This window comes from Aulostomus chinensis, chromosome 1 (genome assembly GCF_037954235.1).
Source record: "Aulostomus chinensis isolate RoL2024-O1b breed Wild chromosome 1, RoL_Achi_v1.0, whole genome shotgun sequence".
Classification (NCBI taxonomy): Eukaryota; Metazoa; Chordata; class Actinopteri; order Syngnathiformes; family Aulostomidae; genus Aulostomus; species Aulostomus chinensis.
In genome coordinates, this window is record NC_141320.1 from 17681414 (window position 1) to 17701588 (window position 20175).

At 46.7% G+C, this 20175-nt stretch overlaps 1 non-coding gene across 1 annotated transcript; it reads right to left on the reverse strand.

Moving 5' to 3' along the window:
- Positions 1-14926: 14926 nt before the first annotated feature.
- Positions 14927-14998, reverse strand: trnae-cuc (transfer RNA glutamic acid (anticodon CUC)). The gene has a single exon. It is a non-coding gene; the product is annotated as a tRNA-Glu (tRNA).
- Between the last annotated feature and the right edge of the window lie 5177 nt (positions 14999-20175).

Below are 20175 nucleotides of genomic sequence, written 5' to 3' on the forward strand. Positions count from 1 at the left end.
GAGGCTCCTGGAGCAGATCTCACTGCTGCAGGCTGAGTCACGGTGACCTGACCTCTGGACTCTGAGGAGACACACACACAACCATCAAGCAGCTTCATCTCAGAGGACCCATGTTGTCTATCTGTTCAAGGACTCAATCTGCTACAAGTCCATTCTACCAGCAGCTGAATCAGGGAGATTGGAATGTGTGGGGTTTCTTTGTTCTTCATCTTCATGACTGAACAGAGAAGCTTTAGTTGATGGCAGTTGATGTGACGTTTTCCTCTGTAAACGTTGCCATCAGAATGTTTGCTGCTCCATTTTGATTGTTGCTCTCCAGCTTCAGCTCAATAAAAACCTCTTCATCACATCAGTCCCATGTGGAGCTGCGTTGTTCCAACAACACTGAGCTCTCAGCTCATAGCAGTTCTACAATAAAGGTTCCAACACAATGTTCCATTGATCCATGAACAAAGCAGGCAGTGAGACCATGATGATGTCACATCTGTCCACTGTCCAGATGTCAGAGCTGAAAATGATACGATGCCATGTTCCCTTCAACAACAGTCCAGCAGAAAGCCACCATGAAGACCTGAGGAGAAGCAAGGCAGCTCACCACAGTCAGGAACTCCCAGTCACTTCAACAAGGTTTCTGTCCACTCACGTTCAACCAGACCAGCAGATCACCTGCATCCCCACTGCCTCACCACCAGAGGGCAGTAGAATATCAAATCTAGAGGTTTGGTCCATTGTGTCACGATGACATCAGAGACAAAATTCTGAAATCAAAGAGTAAAAAAATTCTGGGTTCAAAGAATTCTGAAGTCAAGTTTTGGAAGTCGATCATGAACATGAACCTCCAAGTCTGAAGTTTAAACTGGTAACTGTGGTTTGACTGGTTTGTTGTTTAAGTTACCAGGTTTGTAACAACTTTCCCATTCAAGGCCTTGAATTTCAGGGGAATCCTTGAACCAAGTCATGTCCAAATAAGGGCATTTCTGGTTCCTTGAAGCTGCCTTCGATGCTCAGCCACAGGTAAATCCCTCCTCCTAGTAACAGGACAAAGTAAACATTGTCCCCATGGTAACAGCCTCTCCTCACTGGTCACTACACAGTAGGAACATTCCTAAAACATGGCTGCCGCTGATTTATGCTCATTGTTCACGGGGAAAGGAAAGTTTGTTTGAAGGTGAAAAGAACATTTCGATTATTTTTGATGGTAAAACCAGATTTTACCAGGAGTTTCTCCATTAAAACAGAAATGTTTGAGTTTCAGCTGATTTGACTTCCTCAACAACATTGGATTCCATTCTTCTTTCACTCACAAACCAAAAGCTTGAGACCAAATGAGGGCTGGACTGTAAACTGACTGGTCTCTGGCTCGCGCTAAGGAAGTTAGCATGTTTGTGTTCACCACCCCTTCCTAATAAGATGTTTGGAGTGTGCAGTCAACGCTGGTTTGATCTGTTCAGATTAGCCACACCCTCATTGGGACTCAGTAAAGTGAGACAGGAAGGTTCCACTTCTAATGGAACATTTGAACGTTTGGAAGGAAGCAAGAGAGCAAACTGGCTTGCAGTGTGGTTCTGGTTCCAGTGACGTGTTCCTGGTCCTCCACCATCAATCCTCTCTAGTTCAGCTCCAACCCACCACAGAGCTCCAGGCTCCTGGAAGACTTCTCTACTTTCCTCTGAACCTCCAGCTGAAACCCAGTTTGCAGTGCTGTTTGTTCCATGCAACTTACTTGACACAAACATCAGCCACACTGCACTGTCATGTCAAAGGTTGGTTTCTATTTAATCACTGAGCAAACGGAGAGCAAACCAAACCCTCCAGGACGCTGCCTCCCAAAAACAATTCCCTGTGAATCATTCCATGACCTGGAAAACCACATCTGTCATGAACAGACTGGAATGTCCTGTGAGCAAAGAGTTCTGTGGAGGAAGAAGCAGACGAGGCTTCCAAGACAGACGACGGAACACAAACATGCAGTCCACCCAGGCAACATGGACTCTGAGCAGTTGGTGCAGGGCTGCCACGTTTCATTCACTAGCAAACATTCTATGACACCCAGCAGACTACAAACTACTGGGGTGTCACCATTGACTCTACTTTAAACAACTGGACTCACATCCAGTTTGAAGGTTTCTGACTTGGATCAACTTCATATTTTTATGTAACGGCCTCAAGAAATGGAAAAATGTAGAACGTTCATGTCATTACATGTTGTTCTCCATTGGGTCACTAGGGGGCAGCACCTACCTGCAACTCCTGGGAGCTCTTAGTCTCACCTCATTTTCAGGCTCCAACTAAAATGAAGCTTCAACTCTTCTGAATCCTCTTCACCTGTCAGATCTGTTTGAAACTTCCAGGTTTGATCAACATCCCAGTCTGAACACATCTACAGGTCAGTAGTGACCACAGCACCACCTACTGGCAACAGGAAATGACAGATTTGACACTGAGATGTCCTCATGTAGCCTGTTCATGGTGTCCTGCTCAGATGTGGTCAGACCCACCCTGAGAGTTTGGGGAGAACCCTTGAAGCCTGGGACTTCAGGTCCAACGCTGAGACCACGGCGTGATGGAGAGTTCTGATGATTCATCAGCACAATCAGACTCTGAGAACTCCTCCCTCCCTGGTTGATCTGAGTCAAAGTTCCCATGTCTGATCAACTTCCTGTCCTGATGACATCACTACTGCAGGTGACCAGTTAGCATTGCTCTGTTTGATGAAGCTGCGTTCAGGGAATGAGGAAGTTTCCCTTTGTGTCACTGCTTCTCTACTAATCTGATCTCTGATCAGTTCACCAAGAAGAGTCTGGGGTCAGGGGCTTGATGAGTAGAGCTGTTTAGTCAGGAGGAGGCTGCTCTGATTGGTTCCTGACACTGAAACAAGACCTTCATATATTTATGATGACATCACCGATAGGAGCCTTCCCAGTCTGTCAGGGGGTAGAATTCAGTCAGCACCAATGACATCAGAGTCAGAGTTCAGACATCAAAGACAGACATTAAAGCCTCTCCTATAAAACAAGTAAATAGTGGAATATTTTGGAAATGACTGCAATACAGTGTATAAATATTCTAGTTCCATACATGGGAACCTGGTTCTTCTGCTCTTTAACATCCTCCAATAGGAATGGACCGTCTATGACAAAGTATCAATAAATCTATCAAGGAGGAAGAAGAATTCTGATCAAAGAACTGAAGTCAATCTGGAGATCAGTTGATCTCTGGAAGGAGTAGGAGGCATCCTGTGCTTTTATCTCTCTGTTCATGTTTCCTGCTGTGTGTGTGTGTGTGTGTGTGAGTGTGTGTGTGTGTGTGAGTGTGTGTGTGTGTGTGTGTGAGTGTGTCCCAGCTGCAGCAGTCAGTTCAGGTTCCTTCAGTGTGACTGAGGGAGGTTTCTGTCCGATGGTTTCTCCCAGTGTGAACACAGCCTGACTGCTGATGCTGTGCCGACTCTGACAGTGGTTCAGTTTTTCTCAGTGGCTTTGTTGCTGCTCTCACATCAGAATGAAAGTTCTCTCAACTCTGAGTTCAGCCTCCACAACATGGAGTCACTTGTTTCTCCTTCCTTTGATCAAATAGCGAACGCTTTTGGACGAGGAGGGAGGAAACCACGGCGTTTCACTGCTTTACATTTAGAATCTCACGCCAAGCCGGGGAAGCAGGTCCTGAATCAGTCACGTGGTCACTGCCGGCTGGAGAGGCTTCGGACGTCACCACATACGTCATCAATACGCGCTTCACAGAACGAGACGAAGACGCGGGACGTTTCAAACAACAAGGAAAGAAGGAGAAGTCCGTGAACCCCCGGCCTCGGTCTTTGTCTCCTGAAGGCTGAGTGGCGCCGGTAGAACCTCAACATGTGCGCCGCGCAGCTGCTGCGGGTGTCGGTTCAGGAGCGGATCCTCGCCGCCGCTGAAGACTTCCTGCTGCAGCTGGGAGAAGGAGACTCAGCGGCTGGAGTGCCGGTGCTGAGAGCGCTGCTCACCGAGCGGCTGGCGGCGGCCGCGGAGCAGATCGTGGCTCTGCTGGAGGAAACCGTGGCGGAGTACGAGCGGGAGAACCGCCGGCAGAGGTTGCTGCTCGATGCCGTGCTGAAGCTCCGAGTCAGGCTGGACAGAGCAGGTGAGTCTCCGCAGGGACCTGCTGGGCCCCGAATTCAGCCAGGAAGTGGAGCTGCAGAGACCCTCAGAGAGCATTTTAGGGGATTTTAGGTGTAAAAAGCCATTTCCGGGTTGTGTGTGAACGTCTGAAAGGTAAAATGTAAAAATTCAAAGGTCAAAATCAAAGGGTAAACTAGTTTTTCTGTGGATTGTTGTCCAGCCTTCTTTTGTAGTTTTTAACCTGTCCTGTTCAGCAGCAGCATCCATGTTCCTGGTGCCATGTTGGACTGAAGCAGTTCTACTCTGCTAAGGAGGAACCTGATAAACTCCTCCTATCACCATCTGTGTTGAACTTTATTAGGAATGGTGTTGGTTCATTGATGAAGCTACCGGACTGAGACTCAGGAGTGGACAGGAAGAGAGAGCAGGGACAGGACAGGGAGGACAAGGGGGGGGGGCAACAATAGGAGAAAAACAAACAAACAAAAACAGTAGCAACAATAACAACAGAGATTTATCGAGAGTTCGATCTGAAATTCTACTGGTCACCAAGTGACAAAATATAAAAATAGACCAGAGAGAGAGAGAGTAGAGCCAACAGGTATTTATTCTCAGAGTATTACAGTTCTACAACACAGAACAACAGAAGTTAGCGATGTCGAGAAAAAGCCCCCCCTCACATCTTACCAACCTGTCTTTGTAGCCAGAGAGGCGTGTATTTTGAGACCAGGTGTGTGTGTGCGCGTGTGTGTGTGTGCGTGCTACGGTTTGTCTTGGATGAGATGGGTAGCTGACTGTTGCTGATGTGGGGGACCAGAACATCACACCCCCAGTCCAGGACAGCAGGCAGGTCAGGACCAAGCCACCAGGGCACCCAGAAACCCCCTGAACACAGGGAGCCCCAGGAAGCCCCCCCCCCCCACCCCCCAGGCCACAGGCCCAACCCATGCCAGGACCCGCAGGAAAGCATAGGAGCAGCAACCCCCACCCGGAGGCAGCCCACAGAGAGATGGGGCAGAGAGATGACCCTGGGCCCACCAGGCACCCCCCCCCCCCCACAGCAGGTGCTGAGCCCAGGGGGATGGAGCCCCGCCAGCATCGAGGCCCACCCACACCCCACGCCAAGACGGGGCAAACCACAGCCCACTACAACGACCAGGCCCACCGCCCCCAGACAGAGCTACCCCCCAACCTTCTGACCCCAATACCCTCCACCCGTCCCCTGTTCTCCCCTTTCCCCCGGAGCAGGTCAAGCTTCAGGCTATAAGGCAACACCAGCCAGCAACCCCCCCCCCCCCAAAAAAAGGAAAAAAGAACCCCCCACTCACCCAAGAGGCCTATGGCCACCTTCCAGGGTGAGCCGAAGGCACCCACATCCGGGACCGCCACCCCCAGACAAAAAACAATCCTATCCTCATCTTCCTCCTACAGGGGCTGAGCACTCCATCGATGCAGACGCAGTCCAGGGCACCTCAGACCCTGTAAAACCGCCAGCAAGGGATCCACCACACAACAGCAAGGCCTGCGACCAACCCCAGCCCAACCACCATACTGGGAGGCACCCATCCCAAGAACACCAGTCAGGCCCCCAGGCCAGCAGTGCAGTTAGCAAAAGGGGCAGCAATGGACTCACTCCCCGCCCCAGCTGCCCCCCCATCCCAACATGGGCGCAGGGTGTGTGTTGTGCGTGGGAGTGTAGATGTGATGGTGTGGATGACTAGAATGTAGTTAAAATTCAGGGAGGCACCCGGGGCATGGGAGCGCCGCCGGTTGCTTGTTTGTGTGCCATTTATTCTTTTTTATATATAAATATTAATATTAATATTGGTCCAGACGTTATGTGTGCCAGAGAGCTAAGTATTTCCTGTGTAGGTGTTTTTTTGTTGTTATTTTTTGATGGCGCCATGAGGATCATGAAGTGAAAGAAACAAAGACCTGACGCATCAGTGGATCTCAGGAATCATCACTCCAGGGCTGGAACCTGAGGTGTGAGTCACTGTCAATGGTCAATGTTAAGAACACTCCCATTGACAGGCATCAGAAGCATGTTACCATGCGACTGAACCAAGACAAGACCAAGCTGAGGGGACATTCACACTGTGTTGCTAACTCCTGCTAACTGAGTCGTGTGTGACAGGCTGGCCCAGCATGCTGTGCATGTTGGTGTCCTTGTGTCGTTCTTCTGTAGGCTGCTACGATGCTACCTTGTTAAAAGATGATCCTGTAGACTGGAAATTATATCAGCCCATTAAAAACAACCTTTTTTTCTCCACTGCCCGGTTGGCCTGGGCTGGACCGGCCATTTGGGAATCATTCCACTTCTCCCAGTGGCCAGCACCTCCCTGGCTGTGAGTGTAGGTGGGCTGACATGTTTAGCATCGGTACAGGTTACCTCTGGTTCTAGGGACTGAACTCTCATTCTCCTACAGGGTCTCATTCTAGAAATGAACATTCTGACTAGCAGATGTGATCATAAATGGACAAAACCATTCAGCAGAGGGGACCTATGACCTTTGACCTGGGTGACACAACGTTGATCCAAGCATCTGAAGCCAGCGTTTCTATTCCCAGTTTGCTGACTGGTCCTCAGTAGCAGGACGTCTCTTTTCATTGAGTTGATTTCTGTTTCTGTCTGTTGCTCCGCTGTTTCAGAGTCAAATGAAGAGATTTCTGATGTTGCTGTTTGTGTCCTGCAGATGTGGAGCAGCTGCTGGTGATTAAAGAAGAGGTTCCCCCTGAGCTGCAGGACCCAGAGCCCCCCCAGATTAAAGAGGAGAGGGAGGAGCTCTGGACCAGTGAGGAGGGAGGGCAGCTTCAAGGACAGGAGGAGGCTGATATCACCACGTTCCCCTTCACTCTGTTCCCTGTGAAGAGTGAAGGGGACGAAGAGAAACCTCAGTTCCCACAGCTTCATCAGAGTCTAACTGAGGAGAACTTGAAAGAAGAGTCTCTGAGCAGCAGCCCAATTCATCCTCTGAAAACAGAAGCTGATGGAGAAGAGTGTGGAGGACCAGAACCAGAACCAGCCAGCAAGGTAGATCCAGATCCACTTGTACAACCCCAGACTGAAGACCAGATGTCAGACTCTTCTGAAGCTGAGACTGAAGTGAGTAAGGATGATTGGGTCAGACCTGATAACACGGCCACCTCTAAGCACAAGGAACCCTTTGGCTCAAGGAGGAATTTGCTTCAGAATTTGAGCCCAGGACAGGAAGTGACTCATTGCAGTTCAAAAGAACAAAAACTAAAGACTGAAAGAGAATCAGAGATCATCAGGAACGTGACCTTTGGTCCTTCTGAATCTCAGACAGAAGTCAGTGAGGATGAGCGTCCCTTTAGGTGCTCAACATGCAGTAAAGGTTTTAGATGCAGGAGTGGTTTGGATACACACATGAGAACACACAATGGGGAGAAACCATTCCCATGCTCAGTTTGTGGCAAAAGTTTTTCAGTAAAGGGAAGTCTGAAAACACACTTGAGAACACACACTGGGGACAAACCATTCACCTGCTCAGTTTGTGACACAAGATTCTCAAATAAGGCAAATCTAGAATCACACATGAGAAGACACACTGGGGAGAAACCATTCCCCTGCTCAGTTTGTGGCAAAAAATTCTCAGCAAAGGTTTGTCTGAACACACACATGAGAACACACACTGGGGAGAAACCGTTTCCCTGCTCCATTTGTGGCAAAAGGTTTTCAGAAAAGGGATGTCTGAAGAAACACATGAGAACACACACTGGGGAGAAACCATTCCCCTGCTTTGTATGTGGCACAAGATTCTCACATAAGGCAAATCTAGAATCACACATGAGAAGACACACTGGGGAGAAACCATTCCCCTGCTCAGTTTGTGGCAAAAAATTCTCTGTTAAGGTTTGTCTGGACAGACACATGAGAACTCACACTGGGGAGAAACCGTTTCCCTGCTCAGTTTGTGGCAGAAGGTTTTCAGAAAAGGGAAGTCTGAAAAGACACATGAGAACACACACTGGGGACAAACCATTCCCCTGCTCAGTTTGTGACACAAGATTGTCAAATAAGGCAAATCTAGAATCACACATGAGAAGACACACTGGGGAAAAACCATTCCCCTGCTCAGTTTGTGTCAAAAAATTCTCAGTTAAGGTTTGTCTGGACAGACACATGAGAACGCACACTGGGGAGAAACCATTTCCTTGCTCAGTTTGCGGCAGAAGGTTTTCAGAAAAGGGAAGTCTGAAAAGACACATGAGAACACACACTGGGGAGAATCCATTCTCCTGCTCAGTTTGTGGCAAACAATTCTCAGTTAAGGGAAGTCTTGAAAGACACATGAGAACCCATACTGGGGAGAAAACACTTTGCCATGCTGTGGCTGTGAAGCATGACAAAAGAGCGAGGTGCAGGTAGGGCTGAATGAACAGCCCCCCACCCTCCAGATACCTGCTGCAACACAACTGCTTTCTCCAGGATTTTAGAGAGGAGGGGAGGTTAGCTATCAGTCCATAGTTGGCTAGAACCTCAGGGTCTAGAGGAGGCATCTGAAGCTGTGGTTTAATGACAGCTACCTTCAAGGACTGTGGTTCATGTCCTGTTACTACAGACAGAGGAATCAGATTGAATAAAGAGGTGCTCACTGAGGGAAGACTTCCTTAGGCAGCCTAGTAGGAAACAATCTAAGAGACAGGGTGAAGGTTTTGATGAGGCCATCATTGAATGAAGTTCTGGACTGTTAATTTGATAAAAGTGGTCTAAAGAAACATCTGGTTCAACAGCAGTTTCTGTGTTGACTGAGTTTACAGGTAAATTAGAATCTCTTGAGGACAGGAGCTGATTAATTTGATCCTAATAGTTCCTATGTTGTCATCAAAGAAGCTCCTAAAGTCGTCTCTGCTGAGAGCTGAAGGAGTCCAAGGTCTAAAGAGTCAGGACTCTGTCAGTTTAGCTCAGTGCTGGAAAGAAACCTGGACTGTTTTCTGTTCCTCTGTTAGTGATGAATAATAGGAGGCTCTTTCTGCCAGGCTAAATGTGATCCATCCTGCTGAGAGGAGCACCACATTCTTTCTGGTTGTTGTTCCTCTGGCTTTAGTTGCCAAGTGTTGAATTCTACCACAGAGCTGTTCTCTGTTGTTAATGTTCTTCTTTTCGAAGGACCGATGGAGTCGTTAGTGTGGTGGTGTTTATTGTACTGCTGTGTTGTGATGTCGAAGTCTACGTCAAGCATTGTGACAGCCGCCAGTCACGAGCCACAAGTCTCCAGTCTCCAGCATCTCCAATATCTTCAGTCTCAAGTCTCAAGCCTCCAGTTTCTGGTCTCAAGTCTCCAGTCTCCAGTCTCTCCAGTCTCTCATCTTAAGCCAAGTCTCCAGTCTCCAGTCTCCAGTCTCTTTAACAAACCTCTTTTGTGCACCCTCCTTCCCCTCCTCTTCATTTGGGTCTACTTCCCTTCACCCAAACAAAGGAAATGCGTCACCAAACAAAGGAAAAAGCAAGCTTCTGCAGCAGTGAGCCTGCAGTTTTATCCACCATGAGATCAACCTCCAAATGACTCAACTCAGAAACAGGCATCTCTGTTGTTGTCATCCATCCAGTTACTTAACAGTGAACTTAAAGTTAACAGAAGAATAGAAAGTTTATTAAAAGACAAGTTTATGAGGACAGTTAATAAAAAGGTTTAAGGAGAGTATTTTTATAGGGAAAATGCTGGAGTTCCTTGTCCTTTGCTTGGATTTGTTTGCTTTTTTATTGAGTTTGACTCGCTGGAAGAAGACTTGTTGATCCAGGAATGAAGCTGGATTCTTCTGTGCAGAGCATTCATTGAGTTGAAGTGTGGCTGTACATTCAATGATCAGTGTTAGGGTTTCCTCTCCTGTGTTCAGCTGTTGCTCATACACACACACACACACACACACACACACACACTGCTGTGTCTGAACACTGAAGCTGAGGAGAGAGACTAATTTGCACCATCTTTTGGGGTTTCTATCTCTTTCCACACACAAATGCAGGCTGGCTCCTGAGTGGTTCATAGCTTTTATGAAGGCGTGTGCTTTGTTGCCATGGAGACCAGAGCTTCAACAGGTTGATGAGTTCTTGAAAGCAGAGTTGGAGTTTGTTTGTGGACTGAACAGTAAACTCCTTTCTTTTGTGGGACTTTTGAATAAAACATTGAAATGAAAATCACTCTCCTTATCGTTTTTGATGCTACAGTTTTTATATTTCTGTAGACGTTTGGATTCAAGGATCTTGATTGTCAAACCACTCACATTTCCATGTTGGTGGTACGAAAATTGAACTCTGGTCCTGGGGTAGCAAGAGATAGCATAATAAAGAGTGGAGGACAGAAATAAGGATTTACAGACAGAAAAGATATTTAAAGAAGGATTTATACTATATCTATATATATCTATCTATCTATCTATCTATCTACATATATATATATATATATATATATATATATATCTATAGATAGATAGATAGATAGATAGAATGTATATGTACAAGGCAAGAGAAGGCAAGAGAGTCTATGTCCAAGTATCAAGTTGAGGGACACTGCACTTAGAGGACGGGGGACCAGTTGTTGCTCTGTGGATGGGAGAGGGTGGAGACTACAGAGCAGGGCTCCAGTTCAGCAGTCTGACAGCTGCAGGGAAGAAACTGTTCCTGAGCCTGGTGGTCCGGCTCTGGATGCTCCTCAACCACCTTCCAGAGGGGAGAGGACGCAGCAGACTGTGGGCGGGATGGGTGGAGTCCTCCATGATGCGGAGGGCCCTCCCTTTGCATCGTGAGGTGTAGAGGTCCCAGATGGAGGGAGGACTGCTCCCCAGAGTTCTCTGTGCAGCCTTGCCCCCCTCTGCAGAGCCTATCTTTCAGCAGCCGTGTGGCTCCGTGCCACACGTGATGCAGGTGCACAGGACGCTCTCCACCACACAGCGGTAGAAGTTCCTCAGGACGGAGCTCTCCAGTCCAGCTCTCCACCACACAGCGGTAGAAGTTCCTCAGGACGGAGCTCTCCAGTCCAGCTCTCCACAGCTCCCTGAGGAAGTAGAGACGCTGCTGGGCCTTCCAGACCAGATGGGAGGTGTTGGCACTCCAGGTGAGGTCACTGGATATGTGCACACCCAGGTACCTGGAGCTGGAGACCACTTCCACAGCTGTGCCACTGATGTGCAGGGGGGGAGGGTGCCTGACCCTCTGAAAGTCCACCTCCATCTCCTTGGTCTTCTGGACGCTGATGCAGAGGTTGTCTGCTCTGCTCCACTGCACCAGGTGTTCCACCTCCTCTCTGGATTCAGACTCATCCTTGTTGGTGATGCGTCCTACTAGAGGAGGACTCCAGTGGACTAAAGTGGACTAGAGTTGTTCTACATGTCGGACTTCATCATTGGATGGTTTCAGAGTCTGAAAAAGCACTGAAAAAAACTACAGCAATGTACTGACATCGGTACTTTGTACTTTTGAATACTGAAGTATTTTTGAAAAAAAAGTTCCTGGTTACTTTAACTGGAGTAAAATTTTGGCCGAGCAACTTTTTGTTGTCGTTGAGTAAGATTTGACTCTGAGTATCAATACTTTGACTCGAGTACTGGAGTTGAGTACTTTTACCACCACTGTTTAAGGAGGACATCATGGCAACAAATATTCACCCTGATCCTTGTCTGAAAGGAGAACCCAGTTCATGGTCGACTTCCAAAACTTGACTTCAAAATACTTTGAATTCAGATGATTTTTTTAACTTTTTGATCTCAGAATTTGGTCTTTGATGTTGCAGTGACAGAATGGACCAAACCTGCTTATCGCCTACAGGAAGACCAAGCAGTCAAGAACTAGTTAAAATATGAAGCTCTGATAACTCAGAAATGTAAAAACCTCATAGCACCACAATGTTTTGAGTCATGAGAGCACTTTTGAATTTTAAGTGAACAGCACTGAAGAACTTTAACTGAGGTTTATCTGTGTACTTCAATCTTTGAACTTGTCCCAATGCTAAAAGGACTGGAGAGTCAACAGGTTCAACTGTGAGCAGAGCTTAAAACAGACAGAAACAACAGTCATCAGGACAGAATGTGGTAGCACCAGCAGCAGTGGTGAGAGAGTCACATCAATCAAACACAACTGCTAAGTGTCAGCATGAACAAATCCATTCCCACAGGCAGTGGTGACAGCTGCACAGGATCAGTTTGATGGAAGGACCCACCTTGATTTCTGCTGCTGCTCAGCTCTGGTTTCTCTTTCTTAAACTCTCCACCACCTGTGGTCTCAGTGCTACTTGTGCTTCAATCCCTCTGTGCTGTGCTACTCTGAGGGGTGGTTCTCACTTCTTCTTCTCCCTCCCATCTTTAGCCTGTGGAGTCTCCACAACTGGAGGTTGATGACAGGCCACTTGGCAGCGTCTTGACGGCGAACTCCACTGATGCACAATGCCTCATCCTGATAGGTGACCCATCATCACGGAGGGCAGTGGCTGGTCAGCGGGCCCATGCCGTCTGAGGGAGACACTCAGGCTCGGAGTGGCCATCTGGAGGACTGGGAGTTTTCTTGAACGGCCGGTGCCCCCGGCGGCCGGATGGGCCGGTGTGAGCAGGCATTTAAAAATATATATTTCTGGTAAAAACGCAGATACAGCGGTTAGTTTGTTTTTCTGTTAAAATGAGAAACAGACCCATCTAGTTGTAGTGCCACCACTCAGCGGCCGCCTTGCAGTCAGAAGCCATGAAGAATGTTGCCCAGTAAGAGGAAGGAGAAAGGAGGAGCCGAAAAAGAGAGACTCCGCAAAAGAAAAGCAGCTGAGGCAACTGCAGCCAAATTTCCAAAACTCGACACGTTCTTCCCCAAGCATGTCCAACAAGAGGGGACAGGTAAATAGTAAACTTATCCTGTGTTAACTTAGCTAAGCTAACGTTAATGTTAGCTCAGGCTGTACTAGCAGCTATAACCGTGCAGCCTGACAAACTTTGGCTATCTGTGACTGTGTTTGGCTACTGGCTAGTCTAGCCAGTAGCTGTTAAGTGCTAACGCTAATGTTACGCCGCACTGTTATTGTATCGTTTTTTGGCTAACGTCAGCCACTCACTGACAGTCAAAAGTTGTCTCTTCTTAAAAGTTTGGCACTCATGTGAGAAACTTCTGTCTTAGCTTCACAGCAGATGGCTGCAGCCTCTCAGCAGACCAGCAGTGCCAGTGAAGATTACGAAGACCCAGTTCCACATCATCGTTGTCCAGTTCCACACATGTCCCTGGAAAACGATGATGTTATTAACACAGTTGCAGAGACCAGTGCACTGCTCAGGCTCATGTTAATGGTTTGATGAAGGAAAAAAAAAAAGTGTACCAGGGTTGTAAAATGCTATTAGATAGCAAGCTCTGGTGAGTTTAGAGAGACCAGACCACTGCACTGCTCAGGTGTTGTTTTTTTTTTTTGTTCAATGTTTATTTATGTTGGTCCTCCCAACACTAGAGAAATATATCAGTGTGATTACTGTTTGCACTAAATGTGGTTAACTGTTAGAACTGTTATTGAGAGAAACATAACATGTTGGCTCTCGTGGTCATTCTGTATGTCCATGTTGTACACCATCGTGTACCACAGTGTTGGAATGGATACAGTCTGTGTGTTTGAAGTTGCTGCTTTATAAATCTACATTGTGAAACAATGTATTTGCACTACATTGCATGTTAATACAAACCATATGTTGTGTGCTGAAGAGCGAACTGGTCAAAAATAATGAATCGATAATTATGGATATAATTATCGATTATTAAATAAATTACTAATTAATATTAAATATTATTTATTCGGGGCACCACCCTGATGAGTTCAGGGAAACTAAAAAACGACCAAACTTGTAACAGTTACCAGTCTCTAACAGAGTTTATCTACTAACAGTCAATATTCTGTAACATTAACGACCAAGGGACAGCTCTGATGTTGGAGGATGAGATCAGAGCACTGGCTATTGCTGAGACACGTGACCACAAGTTGGTACACAAAAGACACTACGACTTCTCTCTTATAATAAAAATATATTTATGAACAGTGCATCCATCAATCAGCAACACGTTGGTATAACGGTTATCTAACCAAAAGAAACAAGTGATAATATGTGCGTGTGTGTGTGTGTTTGTGTGTGCGTGCGTGCGTGCGTGCGTGCGTGTGTTTGTGTTTGTGTTTGTATGCAGATTTTTCCCTGGAACAACGGATTTTATCTGAAGCAAGAAAGCAAGAGCCTCCAGATCAAAGTCAGAATTGATGATGATGTCATCAGGGGGCTTTGATAGTGTATTTATTTGTACCTAGAATTCTGTCTTTGATCTCAGGAGGACATGAAAGGAACCTAATTGAGGAAAGTAGAGGAGAACATTCAGCTTCATTAGAAACACTTGAACTGTTGAACAGTAGAGTTTGTTAGAAACAGTTTACAACACTCAGAATTAAATTGAAGATACAAAAACCTTCCACACTTAAATCCTGTCTCTAACTTCAAACTGGGGATGAACATTTTTATCATCAATCTGTCTCTATGTGTTGGCCCTGCCATGGACTGGTGACCTGTCCAGGATAAACCCCGCCCCTCACCTGAAGGCTGCTGGGATAGGCTCCACCCCCCACGAACCATTGCAGATCATCAATGACCAAAGCTACGAAGGAGGATTACAGAGTTTGGGAGTCAGTGACTAACAAAGGGTTAGACCTGAATGAGACAGTCACCCTTCAACATGGGGCCATGGCAGAGTGAACCAAGAACACTACAATGGGGGTGAGAGTGGAGCCATGATGGATTCGCAGTTCATCACCTCCACCATCATGTGGACCACCTGATCACCTCTCCCTCAACCTCTAAATAACTCGTTCCCTGACCGGGAATCGAACCCGGGCCGCGGCGGTGAGAGCGCCGAATCCTAGCCACTAGACCATCAGGGACCACACTGACCACTCCAACAACAGAGACTATAGACAATGACTCAAGAACACAGGACTCTGTGGTCTCAGCTTGAGATGCAGAGGGTCCACCAAGACCACCACACACCTCAGCCCCCTAAAGACAGTCCACCCCCAGGATCCTGCCCCCCTCTGCTCCAACTCAGCCCTCCATTCATAACGTGACTTTCGCTACATCCAAATTGCCAAGCGGAAACCTACACCTACGTCCTCCTGCTACAACCTGAACATGGCGGCACCACTCAGACACCCGAGAAGATTGGTGGTGAAGCACGACCTCTGCTGGCAGAGCACAGATACCGCAATTAGGTAGACAGCACCAACGAAAGCCCCACCTGCTGGCCTGACTGTGGTACTGCACTCCACTCTGAACGCACCCTTCACTCATTCTCTATTATTAAGCACATTAACACACCTGTACAGGTGTGTTCACATTATATACATATTATATATTTATGCTTGTCTGTTTCTGAAGAACTTGGGTGGGACTCTGGTGCAGGGATGAGGTCATGGAGCTGATCTGGGAGCAGTCCTGATGTTAAATGCTGTGATGAAGGACAGTGTGGAGGAAAAATGAGTCAAATTTAAATTGTCAACAGTTCAACGTTGTTGGCAGGACTCCAACCTGAGCAGGGAGACCCCAATGGATTTCTAGTCCATCGCCTTCACCACTCGGCCACAACGACCACATTCACACACTTTTGTAGGAGACTGAAATTAGACAATGAAAGTTCATGTCAGCACAGTCAAATATTTTTGTCCTCTCTCAAAGACTAACTATTTGTGTGTGTGTGTGTGTGTGTGTGTGTGTGTGTGTGTGTGTGTGTGTGTGTGTGCCAGTGTTGTGACTGAGCAGTGAAGAAGACGACCTTCTGACTCCATTTTCTTTGTTGCTCTTCTATCAGTTCCTCAGTTTCACTAATCAAGTGAAGCAGCTTTGACAGGTTTACTTCTCTGTGGGTTCACAACTTTGGTCTTTAAACTCCTGACAAACTCACCACGTCACACATTTGGTGAATTAAAGCAACAAATAATGACATCATGATGATTCAGGTTAGGGGGGCACGGCCTGGAGGCAGAGTGGCCGTCCAGCAGAGTTGCTGGTTCAGTTCTCACTTCAGCTGGTGACCATGTTGAAGTGTCCTTGAGCAAGACACTGAGCCCCTCATTGCTCCTGATGACCAGCATCCAAGACCAACAAGCTTTTGATTGGCTCTGATTCTCTGAGGCAAAGTCCAACACAGGAAACAGAAACTCTTGAGGTTGTCTCACATTTTTTAAAGAAACTCAGCACATGACAGTGATAGGAGGCTGGTTTCCTTGATGTGGGCTTCACCTCCACTGCTGTCCACATTTAAATGTTGGCTGATGCTGGTCCCCTGTTGAAACCTGGACCAGACCAGGGACCTTCAGACCTTCAGTCTAACGCTGTTCCAGCATTGGATGAAAGAGACTGGTGCTCTCATCTTCTTCAACATTGACTTGTTCTACCAGGACAAGAGAATCTGAGCTTGGATGTCATTTAGCAGTCAAAGGCTTGTTCAACTGGTCAACATCAGCTGGTGTTCACTCTGATGATGTAGCGATGGTCTGGATTCTTCCTTCTGGAGCACCAAGCTGCTGGGAAGAAGCCTGATGATGTCAGAGTTGTGTTCAGTGGCTCCTGCTGGGTCCATTTCTGACAACTGGGCTCCAAAGAGTTCACTGTTTCAAAGGCTCAGAGAAAGCAGCACATCATGGTGGTCAGGAGACGCAGTGGCTGAGTGTTTAAGGTGATGGACTGCTGATCCATTGAGCTCTGCAGGCGTGGGTTCCAATCCCATCCTTGTCGTAGGAGACTTTGGTTTCTGCTCCTAGATTGTGGAACGACTCTGAAGTGTGAGGCTTTTCAAGAGGAGATCCTGCAGCACCAGAGAGCTGCAGTTCCAGGACCCCACAGCACCACCTACTGTATTGGATGATAAAATGCAGTCCTGGACTTTAGTTTTTTGGTGACAGCGGCACCTATCGAATTAGATGATAGCAAAATACTACTTTCTAACTACAGTAACCACCAAAATACTACTTCCTGTCCTTTAGTTTCTAACTACTGTATAAAAGGTTTATTCCAATCCCACCAAAATACTTTCTAATTTATAGCTTTAAAGGTTCATTCCACCAAAATACCTTCTAATTTATAGTTTTAAAGTTTCGTTCCACCAAAATACTTTCTAATTTATAGTTTTAAAGGTTCGTTCCACCAAAATACTGCTTTCTGTCCAACTTCTCAGTTTTAAAGGTTCCTTCAGTTGAGGGCTCCTGGTTCTGTGTGAGGGGTTGAGGGTCGATATGGGATGATGAGAAAGATTTCATGTCCCGATGGTCCTGCTAAAGTAACTGTGAGTCATGACATCAAACAATGTCATCAAAATATGCTTGAACTCTTAAAATGGCAATAAAATCTACTGGAATCATTTCACCACAAACACTTTTATTGTGTTTTTGTGAGCATCATTTTTCAAACATTATAACATAAACTTTAAAAAGGGTCCATTCACTAACACTCTTACTTGAAGGTAGTCACTGATATCAGTAAACAGCTGATAAAGATTTGTGTTCATGTTTTAATTCTCTACTCTGACCTGTGCTGAGACACTGGACCAGAGAGGAAGACCTGCTCAGCCTCCTGCATGGACCAATTCTGCAGCTCAGTGATGACGACGAGGGATTCAGCATTGAGTTCAATTTAAACTTTTTGGAGGAAACACCTGTAAATTAACCAGCAGTTACTGGTGATGCTTCACAGTTTCCAAGCTCAAACGGCCTCCTGCTTGTTGGACTCACAATTTCAAAAAAATGTAGACATCAAAAGTCAAATCATGTTTTTGTTTGGTTTTGTGTTGTTTTGTTTTTACTGGAGGAAAACTTCAAATTGTGATGATGTGTCTGACTTAGAAACTGAACCCCCAAAAATCAAAAAGTCTCCTTCTTCTGTGCCGTGATCTCTGAGCTGATCATGATTGATCTCATCAATAATCCTTGGCAGCTGACCAGTCTCACACACACAGCCCCCCCCCCACACACACACACTGAGACATGCAGCAGCTCACAGTAACTGCCTCAGTCACACAGCAGATAGACTCCTTTCTATAACAAGATAAGCAGTAGAAAATGGATGGAAGTGATGATGAACTGATGAACAGGTGATTTGTCCAAAAGTCAACATCAGATTCATTTCCAGTCTGTGGAAGCAGTTTCATCTTGAGGTTCCAGGTAAGAACAGACAGCTGTGGGCTGACACACATCTCTTCAGGAGCACTTCTATGCTCCAAACTTGCCAGGTTGAATTGTGTCTGTATTCTGAGGGCAGCAGGAGGACGGAGGAGTTAGGACACACACTTTTGGAACTGAGAGCAGCTGTGTGTGGGATTTCCCCAGCAAAGATGAAAACCAGCTCCTTCATGCTGGCTATGAAGGCTCACAGTCACACTGAGCCTGCTACAAATACTTTGATATGCAACAGACTGGTTTCTCTTCTGGTAGTTTGTTATCAACTGTTGTCACATTTATGGATCAATTTAGCTGATAAGATGAAGGCTCCAAAGGACCAGCTGGAGATGCAGAGGATTGAACCCAGGGCCTCATACATGCAAAGCATGCGCTCTACCACTGAGCTACATCCCCTCTGTCAGAGTCACTGTTTAACTGATGCAGCAACACAAACACAGACACAACATTTTTATTCTTCATTTTAGGGAAAAAAGGAAGTCAGCCTGTGATCTCAAAGGCTCTGTGATCTCAGGAGTTTCACTGTGACTTCAGCCCTCACAACCTTAGACCACAGAGGCAAGTCAGGCTCCAGGAAGCTGAGGCTGCTCCGTTCTCAGTCCAGTCCAGAGTGAAGGTTTCCCTCTCAGAAGCTTTCCAATCCAGTCCAGATCCTCTCTGACTAGCAGGAGTCTTTGACCAGGAAATGAGAATTATATTGAACGTCTGCTCATCCTCAGAATGAAGTAAAAGTATTTGTGTTCCTAAAATAATCTCCAGATGCTAAGATCAATTATTAACATTGATTGACAGCTCTAAACTGACCCACCATCACTATACAGTTGCAACTGAAATATTTAGAAATATTTCAAGGAAGCAGCAGGCCCTCATCCGCCCCGGTCCACCCGACTGTGTCCCCTGAGACAGATGACAGCTCACTTCTGGCAGAGGCAGTTGGGTTGAGGACCGTTGCTGATGTCATCAACCGATGTCTCCATCACCAAAGGTGACAGACAGGATGGTCATGGACATAAAACAGAGGCCTAAGAATGAGAAAGAATGGTTGTCCTGACTGAAGTTTAGCTTGAGCTTTTTAATTTGTTACTAAAGGAAGTATTGGTACAAGTAAAGGCAGGCGAACTTTCCACAAATATTCAGAATTAACTTTGACAACCAAAACATGAACCAAGACGACAAAATAGTGAACATGAAAAAGGAACCAGTCCCACCTTCTTGTGTGTTCCTGCTGAAGTAAATGTTTATGAAGATTTGTTGTGTTCTTTTTCAAAAGGTCCAGCCAGCATTGCAGGTCTCAGGAGAAGGAGCCACTTCAGCAGGATCTGTGGGACAAATCCCCCCACGGTGAGACCTGTCCAGCTCCCTGCAGCTCTGCAAGTGTTACCAACTCTTCATTCCAGCTGTTTGGTTGAATCCCATTTTTTCACCTTTGAACCTTTTGAACACTGATGAGGAGGTGAGGCTGGAGGCAAAACCACAACCTCACGTCAGCTCACAGGATGAACCAAAATGCCAGACACTTCCTATCACTGCTCCAGCACCACCTGTCTCCCCTCCATGTCTTTACCATCTGTGCAGCTTCCTGCTGTCCCTGGACCCTCACAGGTGATCGCTCCACCTGGAGCCTCACAGATGGGTTCTAACCTCCCAATACCTGCAGCCCAGCCTCGACCCACTCAGACACAGTCACCCGTTCAAGCTGGGTCTGGTACCACACTCCAGTACAGACAGAGAGAAAGAAGACACACGGGATCCTTTGAAGAAAATGCAGTAAAGACAGGAAACCCCCATCACATTGTCAGTGTTTCAGTGACTGGCATTGTGAAGAGACTGAGACAAAGTCAGTTATGAATGGAGGGCTGAGTTGGAGCAGAGGGGGGCAGGATCCTGGGGGT